This window comes from Pan troglodytes, chromosome 12 (genome assembly GCF_028858775.2).
Source record: "Pan troglodytes isolate AG18354 chromosome 12, NHGRI_mPanTro3-v2.0_pri, whole genome shotgun sequence".
In the NCBI taxonomy this organism is placed as follows: Eukaryota; Metazoa; Chordata; class Mammalia; order Primates; family Hominidae; genus Pan; species Pan troglodytes.
This window is the reverse complement of record NC_072410.2, coordinates 48,559,913-48,572,827: the sequence shown is the minus strand read 5'-3', so window position 1 is coordinate 48,572,827 and position 12,915 is coordinate 48,559,913.

Sequence of the window (12,915 nt, the reverse complement as noted above, 5' to 3'; positions counted from 1 at the left end):
TGGAGGCGGAGGTTGCAGTGAGCCGAAATCGCACCACTGCACTCCAGCCTGGACGACAGAGCCAGACTCTGTCTCAAAAAAAACAGAAAAAGAAAAAAAAATACAAAAATTAGCCAGGCTTAGTGGCGTGTGCCTGTAGTCCCAGCTGAGGCTGGGAGGCTAAGGCACGAGAATCACTTGAACCCAGGAGGCAGAGGCTGCAGTGAGCTGAGATCATACCACTGCACTCCAGCCTGGGTGACTGAGCAAGACTCTGACTCAAAAATGAAATAAAATAGGCCAGGCGCGGTGGCTTACGCCTGTAATCTCAGCACTTTGGGAGGCCGAGGTGGGCGGATCACCTGAGGTCGGGAGTTCGAGACCAGCCTGACCCACATGGAGAACCCCATCACTACTAAAAATACAAAATTAGCCAGGCTTGGTGGCACATGCCTATAATCCCAGCTACTTGGGAAGGCTGAGGCAGGAGAATCGCTTGAACCTGGGAGGTGGAGGTTGCGGTGAGCCGAGATCACGCCATTGCACTCTAGCCTGGGCAACAAGAGCAAAACTGTGTCTCAAAAAAAAAATTAAATTAAATAAATACAAAAATTAGCCAGGCGTGGTGGTGCACGCCTGTATTCCCATCTACTTGGGAGGCTGAGGCAGGAGAATTGCTTGAACCTGGGAGGCAGAGGTTGCAGTGAGCCAAGATTGTGCCACTGCACTGCAGCCTGGGCAACAGAGTGAGACCCTGTCTCAACAAACAAACATTAGTGTCACTAAAGTTAATATACAATCCCCTACTGGTAAATTTAACTGGCTTAAAAAAATTTTTTTAACAGTAATTCAAAAAAAATTTTTTTTGAGACAGGATCTGGCTCTGTCACCCAGGCTAGAATGCAGTAGTGTGACCGTAGCTCATTGCAGCCTCAACCTTCCAGGGTCAAGTGATCCTCCCACCTCAGTCTCCCAAGTAGTTGGGACTAGAGGCTCACTCCACCACACCTGGCTAAATTTTTTTATTTTGTAGAGACAGGGTCTCACTATGGTTTTGAACTCCTGGGCTCAAGGATCCTCCCTCCTTAGTCTCCCAAATTTCTGGGATTACAGGCATGAGTGAGCCACTGTGCCTGGCAACATTTTTTTTTAAAGCATGTTACAGGAGAGACCTAAGAGAGACTGAGGAGTCTTAGGAGATGTCATTTAAGCCTAGTCTCCAGAAGATGAGTTAGCTGAATGGAGAGAAAAAAGAGATCTGCTCAGAGTCCATAGCATGTGCGAAGGTTCTGAAGCAAGTAAGAGTTTGTTGTGTTCAAGGAACTGAAAAAAGCCCAGTGTGATGAGAATGTGACAGACAAGGGGGAAAGTGAGGGGAGATGAAACCAGCCACCAAGAATCTTGGATCTTATTTGAAGCAAGGTGGCCAGACATTGAAAGGGTTTCAGGACAAGCATGACACCATCTACTCTTTAAAAAACCGATACAGTGGCCAGGGGTGGTGGCTCACACCTGTAACCCCAGCATTTTGGGAGATTAAGCGGGGAGGATCCTTGAGCCTAGGAGTTCAAGATCAGCCTGGGAAACATAGGGAGACTCCATCTCTACAAAAAATACAAAAATTAGCCAGGTGTGGTGATGTGCCTGTAGTCCTAGCTACTCAAGAGGCTAAGGTGAGAGGATTGCTTGAGCCTGAGAGGTTGAGGATGCTGTGAGCTGTAATCAATCCACCGCACTCTAGCCAGGGTGATAGAGTAAGCCCCTGTCAAAAAAAAAAAAAAAAAAAAAAGCGAAGCAGTTAAGAGGTTATTGTATTTGTCTGAGTAGGAGATGGAGTTGACCTGGCCTAGGTCAATGGAGAGAGGTAGATGGAATTGAGATTTATTTTAGAGAAAAAAATACACAAGTCTCAATGAAGAGCTGGATGTGGAGTCAAGGCTGATTCCTGTGTCTTTGGCACAAGCAGCTGGTAGCTGGTTGTTCCCATTTACTGAGATGGAAAAGACTGGGTGGGAAGAAAGTAGCTTTAGGGGTACATCAGGAGTCTGTTTTGGATGCATTAACTCTGAAATGTTAGACTATATAGATATATACAGATTTGGAACTCAAAGAAGAGGCCTGGATGGATGGATATAAACTTGGGAGTTATCAGCATATAGATATTTACAGACATGGAAGTGCGTAAAATAGCTGAGGGGACGGTAAAGAGGAAGAGGTGCCAAAATGGAGCCTTGAGGACGTCTGATATGTATATTTATAATATATATTTATATATACATATATATATGTATATATATATTTTTTCGAGACAGAGTCTTGATCTGTCATCCAGGCTGGAGTGCAGTGGCGCGATCTTGGCTCACTGCAACCTCTACCTCCTGGGTTCAAGCAATTCTCGTACCTCAGCCTCCCGAGTAGCTGGGATTACAGGTACATGCCACCACGCCCAGCTAATTTTTGTATTCTTAGTGGAGATGGGTTTCACCATGTTGGCCAGGCTGGTCGTCTTGAACCTTTTTTTTTTTTCTTTTTTTTTTTGAGATGGAGTCTCGCTTTGTCACCCAGGCTGGAATGCAGTGGTGCCATCTCCGCTCACTGCAACCTCAGCCTCCCAGGTTCAAGCAATTCTCCTGCCTCAGCCTCCTGAGTAGCTGGGATTACAGACGCGCACCATGACACCCGGCTAATTTTTGTATTTTTAGTAGAGACAGGGTTTCACCATGTTGGTCAGGCTGGTCTCAAACTCCTGACCTCGTGATCTGCCCGCTTTGGCCTCACAAAGTGGTGGGATTACAGGCATGAGCCACCGCGCCCGGCCCAGACTTCCGACATTTAAAGGCCACAAGGGAAGAAACTGACAAAGGAGGTTGAGAAGAGGCAGTCAGAGAAACGGAAGGGAAACTAAGAGGGAGTATTACAAAAGCAAGAGAAGAGTGTTTAAGAATGATCTATTCGGCCGGGTGCGGTGGGTCACGCCTGTAATCCCAGCACTTTGGGAGGCTGAGGAGGGCAGATCACAAGCTCAGGAGATCGAGACCATCCTGGTTAACACGGTGAAACCCCGTCTCTACTAAAAATAGAAAAAATTAGCCGGGTGTGTTGGTGGGCACCTGTAGTCCCAGCTACACGGGAGGCTGAGGCAGGAGAATGGCGTGAGCCCGAGAGTCGGAGCTTGCAGTGAGCCGAGATCACACCACTGCACTCTAGCCTGGGCGACAGAGCGAGACTCCGTCTCAAAAAAAAAAAAAAAAAAAAAAGAATGATCTATTCAATGATCTTGAAAGTTCCTGTAAGAGGAGGACAGAAGGAGGAAGTTGATAAATGTGGTGACATTGGGAAAGTCCTCTGACAGCATTCTCATTGTCACGCTCCACGGCAGTGGTTCAGGAGTGTACACCCACAAAAGACATTGGTCTAGGGGGAGGGATTCAGGCAGGAATCAAGGGTACAGATGACAATCTATGTTGCTAGGCACGGCCTGTAGTTCTCTGACTACAGAGTAGCCTTCTCTGACGGTGCATTTTTTTGTGTGTGTGATAGAGTCTCGCTCTGTCGTCCAGGCTGGAGTGCAGCGGTGCGATATTAGCTCATTGCAACCTCTGCCCGATTCTCCTGTCTCAGCCTCCCGAGTAGCTGGGATTACAGGCACATGCCACCACACCCGGCTAATTTTTGCATTTTTAGTAGAGACAGGGTTTCACCATGTTGGCCAGGCTGGTCTCAAACTCCTGACCTCAGGAGATCTGCCCGCCTCGGCCTCCCAAGGTGCTGGGATTACAGGCGTGAGCCACTGTGCCTGGCCTGAAGGTGCACTTTTGAGTGAGATGTGATGACAAAATTTTGGCTCATATTGTTGACAAAAATTTGGCTAATATTGTTTTCAACCGTGGAGAGACCCCAATCACCCTGAAGTTTTTTATTTTTTTGAGACAGAGTCTTGCTCTTGTCGCCCAGGCTGGAGTGTAACGGCGCGATCTCGGCTCACTGCAACCTCTGCCTCCTGGATTCAAGCAGTTCTCCCACCTCAGCCTCCTGAGTAGCTGGGATTACAGGCATGCACCACCACACCCGGCTAAAGTAGAAATGGGGTTTAGTAGGAATGGGGTTTCACCATGTTGGCCAGGCCGGTCTTGAACTTCTGACCTCAGGCGATCTGCCCACCTCGGCCTCCCAAAGTGCTGGGATTATAGGCATGAGCCACCGAGTCTGGCCCACTCTGAAGTTTTAAAATGCCTCTACTCTTTTTTTTTTCTTCTTGAGACGAAGTCTTGCTCTGTTTCCTAGGCTGGAATGCAATGGCACGATCTTGGCTCACTGTAACTGCGGCCTCCCAGGTTCAAGCAATTCTCCTGCCTCAGCCTCCCAAGTAGCTGAGACTAGAGGTATGTGCCACCATCCCTGGCTAATATTTGTATTTTTTAGTGGAGACAGGGTTTCACCACATTGGCCAGGCTTGTCTTGAACTCCTGACCTCAGGTGATCCGCCTGCCTCGGCCTCCCAAAGTGCTGGGATTTTAGGCGAGAGCCACTGTGCTCAGCCAAAATGCCTCTACTTTTATATTTTTATTATTTTTCTTTGTTGTCTTAACTCTAACTCACTAGTTATGTAACTAATGTAAGTTATTTAACCTCTTTGTGCCTCAGTTTCCTCATCTGCAAAATAGGAATAAGAGTAGGACCAATGTGAAGATTAAATAATGCATGTAAAATGCTCAGAACGGTAAGTGGTATATGTTGGTTATTATTATTATTTTGTTAATGTACTTTTTCCCTGCTTCCCCTCATACTGGCTATTATTATTAGTCAGAAGCTAAGGTTTGTGTTGTTGACTTCTTTCCTTCTCTCTTAAAGTTCAAAAATGATTATTTCTCTTGTATCTTAAGAAAGAAAGAAAATGGATTTGAAAATTAGATTGGCCACTTACTATCTGTGTGAGGTTACTAACCTCTTTGTGCCTCAATTTCCTCTTCTGTAGAATGAGAATAATAGTAGTGTACTGCTTTATAGGGTCATTGTGAGGATTAAGTGAGTTACTCAGCATAAAGCAGTTGGTACAGTGACTAGCACATAGTAAGGGCTACCTGTTAGTTACGTTGTTCTCTGCAGCAAATCATTTCTCCCAATATTGTTACTAACTTTAAAATGCTGAATGTGGATCATCGATAGTGGCAGGAGGCAGACAAATGCCTAGGCAGACAGGGGCAGGTCCCTGGTGAAACCCAACCTTCAAATCAAAGACAGTTTTAAAGCCTGAAAGTCAAGCTACGAGTCCTGGGTAAATCCATGGACTGGATTGAGAGCCTCTCTTCCTGTTTGGTATGCTTTCCTCTGATTGATTCCCACCCTTCACCTATTTTACATATACTTACCTTCCCTAATTGGTTTTTTACACTGTCATGCCCACCTTTGAGTGGTGCCTTTGTTTTAGCCTTTTTGCATACTCACAAACCTATCAGCACACACTCCCCATTCTGAGCCCATAAAAGCCCTGCAACCAGCCATACTGGGAGGGAGACCATCTGACTTTGGGTGGGGGATCACCCTGTCATCTCCTCTCCACTAAGAGCTGTTCTGTCACTCAATAAAATTCTTCTCCACCCTCCTCACACTTCCACTGTCAGCATAACCTCATTCTTCCTGGATGCAGGACAAGAACTCAGGAATTGCCAAATGTGGATACGAGCTGTAACACAGGCGGGCTGGGGCATGCCCAGCATAGCTGTGGGATGAGCGCGGATCCTGCAGCCAGCACAGGATCTGGGCCAGTGTGCAAGCCAGGTGTGGCCCAGCTGGCCAAGTGGATGGGGCAACTCCTGTGGCAGGCCTGGGGCCAACCGAGGCCCAGGTGGGGATGACACTGGCCATGGAGGTCCCTGGCTGGCAAAGTGACCAAGAAAAATCCTGCATCACTGTCATCTCAGCACTTTGAGAGGCCAAGGTGGGAGGATCACTTGAGCCCAAGAGGTCGAGGCTGCAGTGAACCATGTTGGGACCACTACATTCTAGCTTGGGTAACAGAACAAGACCCTATCTCAAAAAAAAAAAAAAAAAAGTTCAATTTAATAAAATCAGGACTAATAACTGTGTAGAACTTTTTTCATGATAATTATGGCTACAATTCACTTGTAATTAATTGTAAGGAGATGATAAGCAAAAACATGATGAATCAGCATCTAAGTACTGAAGGAAGTCAGACAATCATCTCCAAAACAACTTCTGGTGCTACTGTCAGAATAATTTATTTTTAAGCACATTGGTGAACATCATCTCTATTTCATAAAACAATCATACAAAATTTTTTTTTTAATTTATTTTTTTTGAGACAGGGTCTCGCTCTGTCACCCAGGCTGGACTGCAGTGGTGTGATCATGGCTTGCTGCAGCCTCAACCTTCCACACTCGAGCCATCTTCCCACCTTGGCCAAGTAGCTAGGATTATAGGCACACACCACCATGCCTGGCAATTTTTGTATTTTTTGAAGGTCCCACTGTGTTGCCCAGGCTGGTCTTGAACTCTTGGGCTCAAGCAATCCTCTTGCCTTGACCTCCCAAAGTGCTAGGATTACAGGCATAAGCCACCACACCCAGCCCAAAATTTTCATAGATGGCAAAAATTTAATAAGAGTTGTTTGGTTTTTAAAAATTAACGAATAAATTAAATTTATTCTGTCACCTCCTTAATTTCACAGAGTGAAATTAAATTCACTCTGTCACCCAGGCTGGAGTGCAGTTGCATGATCTTGGCTCACTGCCTCCTCCACCTCCCGAGCTCAGATGATCCTCCCACCTCGGCCTCCTGAGTAGCTGGGACTACAGGTGCACACCACCACACACAGCATGTATTTCTATTTTTAGTAGAGACAGGCTTTTGCCATGTTGCCCAGGCTGGTCTCGAACTCCTGGGCTCAAGTGATCTGCTGGCCTCAGCCTCCCAAAGTGCTAGGATTACAGGTGTGAGCCATTGGGCCCAGCCAAGAGTTGTTTTAGCAGGCAAAAAAGAAGAAAAAGGAGGAAGAAAACAAAGAAGATGGAAAAGAAGGAAAAGGACGGGGAGGGAAGGGAAGGAGAGGGGAAAGGAGAAGGGGAGGGAGAGGAAAAGAAAAAGGTTTGTTAGAGTGTAACCTTCAGTGCGAATCATTTCCTTAAGTCTTCTGTGACCTTGTCAGGGGTTCCTTCTCCTGCATTCTGGCCAATGTGTTCTGCCAAATGCCCTGTCTTCAACCAGAACTAACAACAGTACTAGTTAGGTTTTGTGGATGAACATGGATTTTGGATGAAGACAGGCTTATATTTAATCCTGGCACTGCCATTACTAGCTGGTGACCATGGGCAAATTACTTTCACTTTGTGAATCTGTCTCTTCTTTTTTAATATAGAGATAATATGATACAGTATTGACCTCACAGGAAGGTTAGCATTATGAATAAATGTAGGGGAAGAATCTAGCACAGTGCCTGATGCATGATTAATGGTCCATAAACGTAGTGCCCTTATTCCCCACCCTTTGACTCCCTATCCCTTTTTCTATCCTGTTAAATAAGTAAGATTTCCTTACTTTTCCTTGAAATTAGAAGAAAATCTCTTTGCATCTACTTAGGTGCCACATTGACTCCTCCCAAATCCAGAGGTGCCCCTTAAACTGAAAGCACCCCTAGTTCAAGGCAACAAACAAGAGTTGAAGAGGCACCTAAGCCCAAATTCTCAGGTCAGAGTTCTCCAAACACGGGATCCTTAAGCAGCTGCCTTTCATCCCCCTTGGTTCATGAAGATGTACAGAGGGGCCCTGTCACTGGCAGCATAATTGCTTGAACCCAGGAAGTGGAGGTTGCTGTGAGCCGAGATCGTGCCACTGCACTCCAGCCTGGGTGACAGAATGAGACTTCAATCTCCGTAAAAAAAAAAAAAAGCCTGGGCGTGATGGCTCACTCCTGTAATCCCAGCACTTTGGACGCTGAGGTGAGCAGATCACGAGGTCAGGAGTTCGAGACCAGCCTGACCAACATGGTGAAACCCCGTCTCTACTAAAAATATAAAAATTAGCTGGGCGTGGTGGCGTGCACCTGTAATCCCAGCTACTCAGGAGGCTGAGGCAGGAGAATCACTTGAACCTGGCAGGCGGAGGATGCAGTGAGCTGAGATTGCGCCACTGTACTGTAGCCTGAGTGACAGAGCAATACTCCATCTCAAAAAAAAAAGATATGTTTGGTCATTAATGTGCTGTCTGCTTGCACACTAAAGATGAATGAGATGAATCATGAGATATAAATCGCCCTGGTTAAATAAGCCTACATCCACTATTGTTGAAGATAGACAGGTGCACAAACAACATCAAGATGTTCTTAGAGTTGCAATAGGAGTATTCCTACATGCTACAATAGCCCAGAGGAAAATGCAATTCATTCTGTCTGTTTTGTGTTGCAGCAAAAAGTTTATTTTGCCTGTGTGCGGTCCTGATTCCTGGTTATGTGTCTATGAAGCATTCAGACTCACTTAAAGTGGAGGACTAGGGGCCAGGTTTTTAAGTCAGGCAGGGTAGGGGTACAGGGAGCAGAGAAAGGAGTGTAATCAAACACCATGCAGAAGTGCAGGGTATGCTTAGAGTATAGAGGGCAGAGCAAAGAAAGACGAGGCAGAAAGACTAGCTGGGGTGGGATATAGACAGGCTTGAGCACCTCCACCTCACAGAATTTGGACTAAAATTGGGGCAAAAAATATTTTTGTTAAACAAAAGAGATTTTATTTTATTTTTATCATTATTTTGAAACAGGTTCTTGCTCTGTCACCCAGGGTGGAGTGCAGTAGCACAAGGTGCATCCCGGGATCAAGCCATCCTCCTGTCTCAGCCTCCCCAGTAGCTGAGACTGATACAGGAGGTAGAAAGAAATTATTTAGGCAGATAGTGAGGGCAAATGAGTCCTCAGCAGAGCTTCCTTTCTAACAAAAAGCAGCCCAAGAAATTAGTTTTCTCCTAACAAAAAGTAGCCTGAAAAATCTAGCTGCAAACATAGGTAAGCAAGCTGGAACATTGCACAGGGGAATGCTGGCAGCTGTGTCAATAGAAAAGGGGTACCTGGGGGCCAGGCATGTCCATCATGGAAGCTTCATCTTCCTTTTTGTTAGCACGTGTACAGTAAGAAAGAAGTGGGCAACATGGCACAGCTTAGGCTGAAAACCCGCCTGCATAATAAAAGACTGGGGTGGGGGCTGCCAGAAAATCGTGCCCCATGCAAATGGCACACCTGGTCCTAACCAGCTTTTTGTGCCCTATGTAGATCAGACACAACTTTCCAACCAGCTCATCTATAAAACCTTCTGCATTTCACCATGGGTCGACAACCCATTTTTCTGGGACCCCTCTCTGTAGCAGAGAGCTATTTTCTTTCTTTTGCCTATTAAACTTCCTGCTGTTAACCTCACTCTTTGTGTGTCCATGTCCTTGATCTCTGTGGCTGTGAGACAATGAACCTCAGGTTTTACCCCAGACAATGAGGCTGCTTCAAGACTACAGGTGCATGCCACCACAGCCAGCTAATTTTAAAATATTTTTTAAAGACAGAATGTGAACCCAAAATATTTGAGATAGGTCTCAATCTATTTAGAAAGTTTAGTTTGCCAAGCTTAAGCATGCACCCATGATACAGCCACATCAGAAGGTCCTGATTACATGTGCCCAAGGTGGTCAGGGTACAGCTTACTTTTATTCATTTTAGGGAGACATGAGACATCAATCAATATGTGTAATATGTACATTGATTCAGTCCCAAAAGATGGGACAATTCAAAGTGGGGAGTGGTGTGGGGAGGCTTTTACGTCATAGGTAGATAAGATACAAAAGGCTGCATTCTTTTGAGTCCTTGATCAGCGTTTCACTGTATACACAATTTAGTCTGGCTCAGTGAATCTGCATTTTTACATAAACAATAGGGGAGGCCGGGCACAGTGGCTCATGCCTGAAATCCCAGCACTTTGGAGGCCAAGGCGAGCAGATCTCCTGAGGTCAGGAGTTCGAGACCAGCCTGGCCAACAGGATGATACCCCATCTCTAGTAAAATATAAAAATCAGCTGGGCGTAGTGGCGGGCACCTGTAATCCCAGCTACTCGGGAGGCTGAGGCAGGAGAATCACTTGAACCCAGGGGGCGGAGGTTGCAGTGAGCTGAGATCACGCCATTGCACTCCAGTCTGGGCAACAAGAGCGAAACTCTCTCTCAAAAAAAAAACAAAAACAAACAAAACAAAACAAAACAATAGGGCAGAGGAAGCAATCAGATATGCATTTGTCTCAGGTAAGCAGAGGGATGACTTTCTGTCCTGCATCTGTGAAGATCATCTATCAATTTACATTGCCAGGATGAAATTCAACAGAACTGTTTTCAGGTAAAGATCTTGAGACCCACAAGGAATTTCCTTGTGGGCAAATTGTGAGGAAGATATGCAGCTTTCTTTTTTTTTTTTTTTAATCTTTGTAGCTATCTTATTGGGGAATAAATTGGAAGGCAGGTTTGCCTGACATAGTTCCCAGCTTGACTTTCCCCTCAGTTTAGTGATTTTAGGGTCTGAGATTAATTTTCCTTTCACAGGGTGTCACTATGTTGCCCAGGCTGGTCTCAAACTCCTGGGCTGAAGTGATCCTCCCACCTTGGCCTCCCGAAGTGCTGGGATTACAGGTGTGAGCCACCATGCCCAGCCCATTTCATTATTATTAGTAGTAGTATTTTATTTATTTTTATTTTTGGGACAGAATCTCGTTCTGTTGTCAGGCTGGAGTGCAGTGGCATGATCTCGGCTCACTACAGCCTCTGCCTCCTGGGTTTAAGCGATTCTTCTGCCTCAGCCTCCTGAGTAGCTGGGACTACAGGCATGTGCCACCATGCCCAGCTAATTTTTGTATTTTTAGTAGACACAGGGTTTCACCATGTTGGCCAGGATTGTCTCGATCTCTTGACCTCATGATCCGCCCACCTCTGCCTCCTAAAGTGCTGGGATTACAGGCGTGAGCCCCTGTGCCCAGCCGAGACAGAATCTCTGTCACCCACACTGGAGTGCAGTAATCCAATCATAGCTCACTGCTGCCTCAACCTCCGGGGTCAAGTGATCCTTCCATCTCAGCCTCCCGAATAGCTGGGACCACAGGTGTGCACCACAACGCCTGGCTAAGTTTTTTATTTTTTTGTAGAGCTGGGGTCTCACGATGTTGCCCAGGCTGGTCTTGAACTCCTGGGCTCAAGCAATTCTCCCACCTCAGCCCCTCAAAGTACTGGGATTACAGGCATGAGCCACCCTATTAGACTATTTAGCCTATTAGACTATTTAGCCTAGTCTAAATAAATGATATTTTAAGAGAGTGGGAGCGTAGAAGCAGGTCCTTTTGTGAAGCATATTAAAAATATATAATAATGTTCACACATGGGTTTCGTAACTCCCCAGTGGGCTCATCTTGCCTGCTGCCTAGATACAGCCCATTTATCAAGACACAGGAATTATAATACAGAGAGCGTTTAATACACAGAGAGCTGGCTAAACCGAAGACTGGAATTTTTTTTTTTTTTTTTTGAGACAGAGTCTTGCTCTGTCACCCAGGCTGAAGCGCAGTGGCTCACTGTGACCTCCCGCCTCTCGGGTTCAAGCAATTCTCCTGTCTCAGCCTCCTGAGTAGTTGGGATTACAGGTGCATGCCACCATGCCTGGCTAATTTTTTTTTTTTTTTGTATTTTTAGTAGAGACGGGGTTTCACCATGTTGGCCGGGCTGGTATCAAACTCCTGACCTCGTGATCCACCCACCTCGGCCTCCCAAAGTGCTGGGATTACAGGCATGAGCCACCGCGCCAGGCCAGGGTTTTATTATTACTCAAATCAGCCTCCCAGAAAGTTTGGGTGTTTCAAGGATAGTTTTGTCCATGCCCAGGAATGACCAAGGGAAGTTTGGAAGTTAAAGGCAAGATGAAGTTGGTTACATCAGATCATTAATGAAAGTGGTCTAACTAAATGTTAGATCGCTGTTAACAATGTTTGCAAAGGCGGTTTCAATTCATTCCTGAAAGTTCACATTTTGGGAAAAGAAAATTTCCAAAATTTTGCAGAGGGATGGAGGGTTAGGTTCCTTAAAAGATGGGAAATGTGTATTTCCTTTCCCTCTTCAATCACTGTTGCTAGGTTCAAGTAACTCTAAGGTGCCTCCTCCCCACAGCGTGCTGGGGACAGGATCTGCAAATTATCACACCCAGTCTTATCACCAGTTATATAACCTGTAGGCCATTCTCTGACCTCTAAACCTTCCATATCCATTGTTTTGTGGGCTCTCAGCATCACATTCTTTTTCTTAGTCTCTTATTCATTGTATGCCTGCCTTACTCCATGCCCCATAAGGGCATAAATATTACTGATCTTTTTAGCCTGGCCAACATGGGGAAACCCCATCTTTACTAAAAATACAAAAATTAGCCAGGCATAGTGGCACATGCCTGTAATCCCAGCTACTTGGTAGGCTGAGGCACGAGAATCACTTGAACCCAGGATGCGGAGGTTGCAGTGAGCCAAGATCATGCCATTGCATTCCAGCCTGGGTGACACAGTGAGACTCTATCTCAAAAAAAAAAAAAAAAAAAGAAAAGAAAAGAAAAAAAAATTACTGGTCTTTTAAAAAATTTTTGACATTATTTCAGACATACAGAAAGGTTACAGGAAAAGTTCAAAGAATACTTGTATACTCTTCCCCACTTGTTAATATTTTACATTTGCCACTTGCTTTATGGGTTTTTTTTTTATGTATATACATTGTTATGGACTGAATTGTATCCTCTCCAAAATTCAGTGTTGACACTCTGACCTTGGAATGTGACTCTATTTGGAAATAAGGCCTTTAAAACAATGATTAAAATTTTTAATGGGGTTAATGATTAACCCCATTAAAATGGTTAAAATGGGGCTGTTAGGGTAG